General features: G+C 42.8%; 1 long non-coding RNA gene across 2 annotated transcripts; it reads right to left on the bottom strand.

Annotated features, from left to right (window-relative positions):
* On the bottom strand, positions 1 to 9,295 carry LOC119506241. Of its 2 annotated transcripts, none has more exons than XR_005210956.1 (3): positions 9,240 to 9,295; positions 978 to 1,201; positions 1 to 530 (listed from the first exon to the last, which is right to left on the bottom strand). It is a non-coding gene; the product is annotated as an uncharacterized LOC119506241 (long non-coding RNA). The 2 variants fall into 2 exon arrangements; XR_005210955.1 differs by having other exon boundaries at positions 8,962 to 9,285.
* Between the last annotated feature and the right edge of the window lie 2,613 nt (positions 9,296 to 11,908).

Raw genomic sequence — 11,908 nt, forward strand, 5'->3', positions numbered from 1 at the left:
TTTCTGAGGAAACTGTTAAATTTCTTTATTGCTTGTTCATAAAGGTGTTTTGACATACCAACAAAATATTACTTATTATTTGTTTCAGAAGCAATGTGTTTTTATAGGAAACAAAGCAATTCAATTCATTTCTCAATTATTATTACTATCCTTCATTAATTGAGGCAACATGTAAGCCTGTTGCTATGACATGCTCTTTGATCACATTCCATTATTTAGATCAAAGTCAAAATAGATATTTCATGGTTGAAGGAAATGGCAGCATAGTTGAGTAACTTGCTCAAGGTGTTCATGCAATAATTAGTAAGTGGCAGTGACAAGACTGGAACCCCCTTCTGTGGCTGAGAAGGTGAGTACGTGAATGCGTGGGCTTCAGCTCCTCTGTTTTCCAAGTGTCAGGGTTGGAGCGAGGTCTGGCCGGCTGCTTTGGCGAACACTTCCATTAGTGGCAGCCCCCAACGTTGTCTAGGCTGCACCAGCCAAGAACTCATCAGCATCTGGGATTGCATTTCTCCAAGTGTGGACCATGCCTTAACCAAGTGAGCACAAACATCATCAACAGGGGAGGAACTGGCACCAAGTGATATGATGTACCAAGAAGGACACACCGTCAATTATGTGCTGTGCCTACTGAAGATTCATAACCAGGATCAAATCATGAAGAAATATCAGGAAAAGCAAATTAAGAAGCATTCTACAAAACTACTGGCTTGTGTCCTTCAAAAGTATCCAAGTCATGAAAGAATATTTCAGGAACTGTTTCAGATTAAATGAGGCTAAAGACACATAACAACTAAATGCAATACTTGATTCTGAATGGATCCCAGATCTGGGGCTGGGTGGGGGGTGAGGGGACTCTATAAGGATATTGCTAGGATCAATTTCTATCCCTGAGGAAGGACTCAGATTGGTTTTTTTAGGGTCTTCTGCTCACAAATCATTGAGTTCCAGGAGCTAGGTGAAGTCAGAGTACTTACCTTAGATGGGGACGCATGATTGACAGCCTCTGAAGTTAGGTGAGCTTGTGATATGCTGTGATAACAAACCACCCCCTAATGCTGACAGCTTAAACAGCAAAGCCTTGCTCACTTCATCTATGGCTATAAATTCATCTGCAATGAGTCAGTGGGGCTCTCCTCTGCTGTCTTTGCTCCTGGACCCAGGCTGAAGCAACAGGCTCTCCAGGGAGTGTCACCAGCCACTGCAGCAGAGGAAAAGAGAAGTATGGCAAAGCTCATAGTCATTCTTGGAACTTCCACTGTGAAATGACACATGTCATGTCCACACACATTTCATTGGTCAAAGCAAATAAAAAAGCCCCATTCCTGTCCAAGGAGGTGGAAAGTACAATGCTATCACATCCCCAAGAGGAACCAGGAAATTTTCTGTGAAATACACCATTGATCCACAGGGCCCCCCAGAATCCCAGGGAGCTGGGAAAGGGTTCCGCAAAGGAAAAAATATGGGACAATTAGGTATGTTAACACTGTGCTGGAATCTTCATTACATTGCAGTTAGGGGGTTAAGGCAAGAGTTGAGTCATAGCACGAGACTGAGAAGAGCTTGACGTGGGTGGGGTGGGGTTGGTGTAGAAGGGGACAGATGTGAAAGTCGTTCCAAAGGAATAATCATTATGTCTTAGTGAGCAACAGAATATGAAGAAAAAGGAAAGAGAAGAATCCTAGTTAACACTGAGGTTTATTGTTTTGTTTTGTTTGCTCATTTATCCATTTTTGTGCTGGGCATCCAGAGGCACTGAGGCATTACAAACAGAAGCAGGGAAATCAGGATAAGAAGAGAGTTGGAAGATTGTCAGACTCAAAATGTCCAGAGGACAGGTGGAAGTAGGCAGTGGGAGAGTGTTACTGAAAGCCTCGAGTTCCTCAAAGCGACTGCTGGCAGAAGACTCTTGGCCCTTGGGGAGATCATCCGTGATTGCTCCAAGAAAGTAAGAAAATGTCCTTGGGAGCTGGAGGCAAGTGGGCCCCGGTTTGCAATGGCTCAATGGCTTTTGTGCAGTACTGGAGACACCGGTCTGAAGTCAGAGAGAAGCAATGGAAGAGGATGCTAGAGAAACTCCAAGGGTGAGGGCTGGTTCTGAGATGCAGGGGCAGCCTGCACCCACTAGAGAGAGACTGCCAGGAGCTAAGGGTGCCCCTCCCAGCTCAGCCAAGCAGAGGGAATGAAGCGCCCGCCTTGCCCATTGGGCCTGACCCATGCTGGATGCAGCCTTCGTTCCTGCACCTGCCGCATGCAGACAAATGGATGACCTGGCCGAATGGAGGAGAGGTATCCCCTACCTGTCTCTTTGGCACGTGCACGCTGGCTTCATGAGAGAGCCAGGGGTGTGACATAAAGAGATGCCATCAATAGATGCCGGTAGGCGGCACCAAGTGTGTTTTATCAACAGAACCGAGAGCAGATCTGCAGTGCACAACTGTGCATTATGACAAGGAGAAATGACAGCACTGCTTTGTTCATTCTGGAATGAATTTTATCTCTCCAATACCAGGACACTGCTCACCGGCTGTTATCACCTTGTTAAGGATGGGGATGGGGACAAGCAGTCTTGCCGAGGATCCTGCAGCCAAACTCCCTCCAATTTCAGGGCAAAGCCTTATCTTGGGGGCTGTTTGGGATCCAGAGATGGCTACAGAGTCTGCCCTCCACGAACTCATAATTCACTGTGTGTTTACATAAGAACGCAAGGGAGATGTTTGATAAGAACCAGAAGAGTGATAAGAAGCCATCCCTTCATTCAGAGGAGGGGCACATAGAAGGAAAGATGGAGGATCTTTTCTCCACATTTTTTGCATACAGAAAGTCGGTATAAGTGGCTGTTAGAAGGGGCTCACCCCGCACCATGTACTTTCTGTGACTGAAGATGGGAAAGAAGGTCTCACGAGTGCATCCTAATTTCAAATGTGGCTGCTGTCACAGCTATGGAAAGCCAACACTTCCCTTAAATACAGAACTCTTAACATGGAAGAGCCTACGGAGTCTTGCATGCACATATTTTCAAGAAAATAAAAGGTGATTCTTAAAATTAGGGAGTTGATTGTATTTTAATTGATTTAAGAGATTTTTTTTTCAACTTGATGAAGATTTAGAAAAAATATATTGCCTAAAGCTGGATTGTAAAACAATGCCCTTGATTTGACCTCTTTCACCTCCAGCTATAAATTATCTTTTTCCCAAGCCCTTAGGTGGCCTTTATTCCATTTCCATTAAAAATGCCCATCATGTTAGACCCAAGGACTTATGTTACTACAGAATTTATACAGTGAAACAGCTAACTGAAGAGGGTAGGGAATACAAGGCTATTTTCAGCATATAGATTATTTTTCTCTCCATTTAATAGCTACCTTTTCCTCTATTCTTTATGAAAGAAAAGTTATTGTCTCCTGCAGTTTTAAATGTCTTGCATTTAGTATAGTCTATAGCACACAGCAGGTTTTCCCTGAAAGCTGGGTTAAAAAGAAATAAACAAATAAGCAAATAAATAAATTAGGAGGAGACTCTTCACCGTTCTCACTCTGAATAATAATAAAGTGCTTGGGTTTAAATCATATTATAGGACTGAACTTACCAGGAATGATACAGTAATGAGAAGCGTCCTGCCCTTTTTAGATAAGGGAGAATATAGTTACGATATCTTAAGTCTTGGGATCTTTGTTTCCATAAAGAAAAAGAAAATGGGTAGCAGATGGCAGGTATGAAAATATAGAGAGCTGGAAAACCTGTTAGCTTATTTGTGTAGGAGAGTAGAATTACATAACAATGAAGTAGGTGGCACTCGAGAGACTGCTCAAGAAAAATGCATATTTAGCCTTACACTGAACATAACAACATAATTATTCACAATAGAAATGACCTGATTAGGCATTAGAGAAAACTTCTCATCACACAAATCCGGGAATTAAGTGCCTAAGCTCTGACAATACCAGGAGCCTCTCAACTCTCACTCCGTCCTCATCACCCTGATTAGACACCCCAGGTGTTCCACTGACCTCATTCTATAACACTGTTTCTAGTAAATTACGATAAAGTGAAATTAAGTTGGCCTTAGCAGAACTCATAGGAAGTATAATTTTATCACAGCACTAAAATTTACCCCCTGACGTCTCTTCTGATAATATCTGTGTGTTTTAGTTTCCAAGGCTGCTCAAGTAAATACCATGAAATGGGTCAACTTAAATGATGGGGATTTATTTGCTCATGGTTTGTGGCTGGGGAAAAAGTTCAAATCAAGGCATCATCAAGGGGATGCTTTCTTTCAGAAGACTGTGGCCTTCTGGGGCTGGCTGTTGACGATCCTGGGCTCCTCTGTCACATGGCAAGACACATGGTGGCATCTTCTGGTCACTCCCTTCTCTTCTTGTCTTAGCCAGGGTTCTCTATGGAAACAGAACCAGCAGGAGATACCTGTAAACATTATAAGATTTTGTAAAATGTTTCATGCAACTGTGGGGATACATGAGTCCAAATTCCGTAGGGCAGGTTGCAAGCTGGCAACTCTGGTGGAGGTTTTCAGTGAATTCCCCAGGACAGGCTGGCTGGCTGAAGCAGAGATGAAAGTTCTCTCTTCTGACTGCTGAATTTATCACCTCTCCATTTAAAGTCTTCATCTGATTGGATGAAACGTCTTTCATTGCTGAAGACACTCTCCTTAGTTGATTGTAGATATAATCAGCCATAGATACAATCAACTTATTGATGATTTAAGCCCACAAGATGTCCTTGAAGTAACAGTTAGGCCAGTGCTTGCTTGGCCAGACTGGGCACTGTTACCTGGTCAAGTTGAACCCATGAACCCAACCACCACAATTGTCTTCTGGATTCCATTGATGCCCAGACTCTCGCTTCCTGTGGCTTTCTCTCTCTCATGTCTGAATTCATTTCACTTACAAAGGACTCCAGTAATAGGATTAAGACCCAACCTGATTGGGCTGTGTCACACACACCTTAACTGAAGTAACCTCATCAAAAGGTCCACCTTACAATGTTTTCACACCCACGGAGTGGATTAAATTTAAGGACATATTTTTCTGGGGTGTGTACAGCTTCAAACCCCCACACTGTAACTCATGACATGGGCTAGAAATTGCGTACTTGACAGTACAAGTGAAGAAATCATATCTACCTGACATGAGAAGAGTCAATGAATTAGAGGGAAATAGGAGTCTGATGGAATAATAGAAAGATATAGCCATAAACAGCAGCTGATATGCAACCATAGTAATAGCCGTTTGTGAGGGCTCCATCACATAGGAACATTTATTCGGTAGCCTGAGTTGCAAGCAAAAGTGCAAAATGACAAAAATGTGCAATGTCTCTGAAAACATTAATTTAAGCACAGAAATAAGATGAGTCCCAGGACAGCTGCTAAGATTGTGATGAGTAGAATAATGCCCTCCTCCCACAAAATATGTACACGTCCAATCCTCAGAACCTGTGAATATGTTAGGTTACACGGCAAAGAGGAGTTAAGGTTGCAGACTGAATCAAACTGGGTAATCAGCTGACCTTAAAACAAGGTGTCTAGCCAGCAGTACCCAGGTGGGATCAATGAAATCACAAGGGTCTTTAAAATGTGGAAGAGGGATGCAGAAAAGGTCAGAGAGAAATTTGAAGATGCTACTCTGCTGGCTTTAAAGGTGGAGGAAATGTTCACAAGCCAAGGAGTGCAGTGGCCTTGAGAAGCTGGAAAAGGCAAGGACGGATATCCTGCCCTCCAGCCTCCAGAAGAGAGTCAGCACCGCGACATCTTTACCTTAGCTCCGTGAAACTGATGTTGGACTCCTGGCCTTCAGAATCCTAAGAGAGTATGTCTGTGTTGTTTTAAGCCACTAAGTTTGTGGAAATTTGTTATGACAGTGTTAGGAAGAGAATTCAAAGATGTTTTCATAAAATTGTAGAATATATACACAATACAACCCTCAATAAATTAAATAAGGTACAGATGGGCATTAACTTTTGAGCATAACTTCTAATTTCTGGCCAATGGTGGAAGTGACTTAGGTTTATCTCAGGGATGTACATATTTACCCACATTTAAAGGGAAGACTTTAGGAGGGTGGTAGAGGAGGTCATGGCCGAATGGTCCTACAGTTAACTTTCAAAAGTAGGGGTTAGTTAAACCTTAGGCTAGGGGGGGCATGTGAGCCTGTATATGAAAAAACACCCCCCCAACCATCTTCTAATAAAACAATCTTGATGGAAAATTATGCCTAGAAACTTGAAGTGTGGGAAATATCCATAATTTATTGGCATGGAGTTAAACAGCAAAAGCACATTCACAAACCTTGCTGAAAGAAAGGAGCAAGAGAAAGCAGGGACGGCATAACTTGACTTGCATTTTTCTCTAGTAAATGGGTCATACATGAGATTCTTGTTCTGCCCTTTGGAGACCGAAATATCCAAATCAAATATAAAGAGATAAATTATTAATGGTTATTGCAAACCAAGATATGATAGACAGCTGAGGGAAGTGGGATAGAAAACAGAGGACAGAAATCTGTTCATCTTTTGAAAATCTGCCCACGACTAGGCAAAGAGAGACGAGATTGCGGCTCCTGTTGCGAAAGCGGAGGCCGTGCAGGGCGCACGTGAACTGAGCACACGGCCCGGCAGCAGCTGGAGCAGCACGCGGGGAAGGGAATGCTGCCTGCAGCAGGTTGGGTTACAGGAAAGTCAGCCTTTTGCCATTTGAGAGGTCAGCTCTTCACAAGCTGCTGTTCCAGACTGCTAAGTGGTCACATTTGTTTTCTATATCAGAGATTTTTTTTTTTAATCCACTCTGTATTAGGAAGCCATCCCTCTACTCCCACCCCTCTCATTTAAGAAGAGGGACCCTGGGGAGCCCACGTGAGTGCTGGCTGGCTGGACATGAAGGATAGACTGAGCCCCTGGCAATTAGCTGTGTGAGCTTTTGGACCCACCAGGCTACTTTTGGCCCCAGTGACTATGCCAGGACAATCGATGCAAACTGGGAATTTGTTGGGCAATTGGGACATGTGCTCACCCCATGAATTAGCTCCTTTCTCTTTCTCCTCTTACTCATGACTGAAGCAGGCAGGTGCCCTCCACCCTGCAAATTTTTCTCCTCTCGGGAACAGTGTGCTTGCTAGACCCCGTTTCTGTGGAGGCACGAGACCATCACTCTCAGTCTCACACCTTACTTTTTCCATGTCATGGCATCCTGGGGCGTGGGGTCTGTTCTTACCTCCTGCCCACCTTCCTATGCTTCTCCCTCTGCCAGGCTAATGAGAATTTCTCCTGGCAGTGCAGCTCTGACTCATTTCCTGGACCAAGAGGGCTAAAAGCTTGAGGCTGGTGCAATCCTCACCTTTTAATTCTTTCTCTTCTAACCATTTATGGGGGAGACTTGGTGTTCATTCATGCCATTACCTTTATATGACAAAGTGTGATCTAAGGCATAGAGAACAAAAGTCAAATCGAAAATATTATCCCTTGATTCCCAGGGGTAGTTTCAGTGTGAACATTTGGGCAGCCTGGTGACCATGCACTTCCCTTTTGCAGATCTACATTAAACTGCACATTAATATTCTCCAACCCTGTTAAATATAATTCTCAGTCATCATTGAGGCAGCCCCAGAATATTTTAAAATTTAAGCAAAGAAAACATTAGTCTTTAATTTTGCCCTGTAAACATACTGCAAAATGGAATCAAATGTTCAAGCAGTTGCATATGTTAAAAATTCCATTTTGGCACACCTAACTTTTCATTTTGTAGTGACAGCAGATCCACCATAGCAGAAGAGAACAAAGCACTTTAACCTTTGAAAATGTAGAATCCTATAATACATACAGAATTCAAAAATGTGTCTAATTAGAATATTCAGGCTGACCAATTTTTATTCCACTACTGTTCTGTATGATTTTCCAATTATGCTATTTCATTCCAATGATTTTCATTTTTTATTTTTTAAAGGTTACTAGTTTAAAACCCATTTATTCACAAGATGCCTTAAAACGTGCTCAAATTCTTCTTTACCAACCACACTTTTGACTGAACTTTTAACTGAGCAGGTTTCCCACTTGTTTTTACCGCAGATGTTAGAATTAGGGTCATGAGCTCCTGCCCAGAGGGTTTTATTGGTTCAGTGCCATGTTTGCTAAATAAATTAGAGAAGGGGGAGGTGGGACATCCATTCTCTAGTTGTACTCGGACTCATCTCTCACTGTGGCCTTGTGCTCAGGGGGAGCTCACACTGCCAGGTTACTTCCTGGCACTTCAAACTCTGTTGAAGGGGAACATTCTGGAGAGGAAGACACAGTGAAGAATTTCCAGGCGTGTGCAAGGAAAGTCACCACTAGAGGTGGAATAGAAACCTGGGGGATAGCCTGTTCTCAAGCTACTGCTCAACTTTTAAATCCCAAGGTAATGAGTGATGGGAATTGGGAGGCGGGTACACGTGGTTGTCCAGAGCTTGCTCAGACAGGCCTGACCCCTGCCACCGACACCACCACTCATTCCGCGGGGATGGACTTGTTACATGCTTGCTTCCTCTTTGCAATGGAAATTCTGACAGCATCATATTGAGATCAGATGAGATTACACAAAATAATGAATGTTAAATGCCAGTACCTGGCATAGAATAGCATCCAACAAATATTATGAATGATAGGAACAATAAAACAATTATTGAATTAAGTGTGAAATTAATCAGTCATCAATAATAAGTCACCAAAGGACTTAGAATTATAGTAATACAATGCAATTTGTATTTTCAATTTTTCCTGATTTTATTAAATTCATTACTAAAAGCCTCCGGTTAAATCTGTTTTATTTTGTCTAATAGTGATTTTCTCGGTAAATTATCAAGGAGAATCAAGTCTGGCTTAGGTTCCAAGTTTACTGGCTTCCTGAACTGTTTAACATGGCAATTGATTCGCATTTCTCCTCCAAGATCCAAGATTCTGAGGTCTGAACCTCACCTGCTGTCCAAGAGTGGGAGAGAGCCCATGGGGCCGGTCCTGTTCATTGGTTCTCCCTGCTCTCCTAAGCTTCTCACCATACTTATGGGGAAATTGGGTTCTTCACAAAGCCCCATGGATGTCTTGGCTTAATCCCCTGTGGTTGTGGAAATTTGTACAGATTGATTGTTTGATGATTCATTCCAGCATTTTCATGGGTATTGTATTAGTTAGGGTTCTCCTTGGAAACAGAATCAATGAGAGATGTCTCTTATTATCAAATTGTAAAAGTGACTCACGCAACTGCGGGAGCGCACGAGTCCGAATTCTGCAGAGCCGTCAACAAGCTGTCAACTCCAAGGAAGACGTCCAACGAACTCCTCGGGAAACGAACCGACAACTTTGATGAATTCCTCAGGAAACAAACCGGCAACTTTGATGAACTCCTCAGGAAACGAACCGGCAACTTTGAAGAAATCCTCAGGAAACGAACCGACAACTTTGACGAACTCCTCAGGAAACGAACTGGCAACTTCGACGAGCTCCCCAGGAAAAGCTTCACTGAGCAGCTGAAGAAGAAGTGAAGGTTCTCTAACCGTCCGGCTTATAAGCCTCCAACTGATCACCCGGACCAAATCCAGCCAATTGCATTCTCTCACTGTGGAAGCACGCCCCTTGATGAGTCATCAGTCAGCTGCAGTCAATTGACTGATGATCCGACAAACCAACCAGCCTCAAATAGCCTCACAGGAATCGTCAGGCCAGTGCCCGCTTGACCAGACAGCTAGGCCACCTAGCCAAGTTGACACATGAACCCAACCATCACAGGTATGAATTTGAGCTATTCAGTCCCAGATTTCTGAAGGTTTTCTTTTTAGCCTTTTGACCTGTGCTGGTTTGGATGCATTTTATCCCCCAAAACACCATGTTCTTTGATGTAATCTTGTGGGGGGCAGACGTAGTAGTGTTGATTAGGTTTGAATCCTTTGATTGTTTTCATGGTGATATGACTCAATCAACTCTGGGTGAAACGTTTGATTGAATTATTTCCTTGGAGATATGGACCCTGCATATTAAGGGTGAGTCTTGATTAATCACTGGAGTCTTATAAAAGAGCTCACAAACGGAAGGACCTTAGAGAAGCTGAGGGTGATGTTTTGGAGAGCAGCTGAGAGAGGAGCTGGAACCCAACCTGGGATCAGCAGACACCAGCCACGTGCCTTCCCAGCTAACAGAGGTTTTTCAGATGCCATTGGCCTTCCATGGGTGAAAGTAAGCTTCTGTTGATGTCTTAATTTGGACATTTTCATGACCTTTGGACTGCAAATTTGTAACCAAATAATACCCATCTCTGGTATTTTGCATAACAGCATCATTAGCAAACTGGAACACCCCCTCTTACTGTGAAGAAAATACATCATTTTTCTATGCTTTACAAATCTCATGGTTCCTCTCTGCTTTTGCAGTGATAACTGCTGAAGACCCAGTAATTTTACCTGCTTGGCCACAATTCTTTGCAGACCCAGGGGTTACCCCACTCCTCAATGTTCACTGGAGCTCACCAAGAGCTCTCAGTGACCATATGCAGGTGAAATATGGATATGCACATTCTAGACAATGCTGTAAGTCTGACCCTTTCCATCTTGAATATGGCTTTTGCTCATTCTCCTCAAATTGACCTCCCAGCTCACAAGCAAGCAGAATTTGTACAACCAGACCTCTGACCCCTGACTAGACTTTGACACCACTTCCTGTGGAAAAGAAGCCAAAGGAGAATTTGGTCATTATTTAATCTGTTGCACAAATCTCTCTGATCCTCTGAAGCCCAGAGGAAAATAGGAGAAAACAAAACAAATCACGGAATGTGGTTTCAGTGGTACAATTAGTGGTGATAATTTAAACCAGTAATTCAGTTAAATTGTTGCTCTGTTGCTCTGAACTGTGGGTGGTCTGGAACAGCGCTAGTTAGAAGTGAAAACAATGTAGCCTATTAATTGGCTGTTAATTTCAGTCCCAGCAGAGGGAATCCTGGCCAGGAGGAGGAGAGTCCTGACGAGCAAGGAAAATGACTTATTTTCTGTCCCCACGGGAGGTAGTGAGTTATAGTGGTGAGTTGAGGGAGTTAGAAATAGCTGCAGGATTCTTTTCATATTATCCTAAATACAGGTAAAGGAAGGAGGGGAGATGAATTTCACTTGACTAGATCTAATACTCCAGGACACAAGGAAAATAATACTGGAGAAGTTGTCATGGGATAAAAGAATTCAGCATTTCTTTCCATATATGTGAATCCAGTTAACCTCAACCTATGCCACCCAATTACCTTCTGAATACCCAGAGCCATACCTAGAAACTGGGTAGTTTCCTTGATGACATGAAAACATATGGGTCAGAGTTTTTCAGAAGTTGTTAATGTTTCTAAGTGATATTTTAAATAGAGAATAAATTGGTTGTATTTCAAAATGGCCACATGGAAGGATAGAATGAGAAAGTTGAGTTCATTCTCACAGTGGAATTAAAAGAGTGAGGAGATGTCATGGTGAAATAAAAGCAAGAATTCTCAGCTCCACCAGTAGGGAAAGTGCTTGTTACAAGGTGTCATCCCTACAGTAGTTGCGGGATAGAATGTAGGTACAATCTGACTTGGTTGTATTAACACTGCTACGTGAAAAAAGATTACGTGTACTATCAAAAACTGAAAATCTGCTTTTTTTTTTCCCCTGATAAAAACCAATTTCCTATGACCTGGAACATTCCTTTAAAAATCCAAATTTGTTTTGCATTGATAAAAAATACAAAACTGATGGGATAGCATTAAGAGAAAGTGAACAGATTTATTTTATATCTAAAAGGGGTACAGATCCGTTTTTCCAAATCATGACTTCCAAATCAGCTATGCACAACTTGACCTGTTGCTGTCTCTCCCCACTCCCCCCCCCCCACCCCCCACCCCCACTTGGAAGGGCTT

This window comes from Choloepus didactylus, chromosome 11 (genome assembly GCF_015220235.1).
Source record: "Choloepus didactylus isolate mChoDid1 chromosome 11, mChoDid1.pri, whole genome shotgun sequence".
NCBI classification, from domain to species: domain Eukaryota; kingdom Metazoa; phylum Chordata; class Mammalia; order Pilosa; family Megalonychidae; genus Choloepus; species Choloepus didactylus.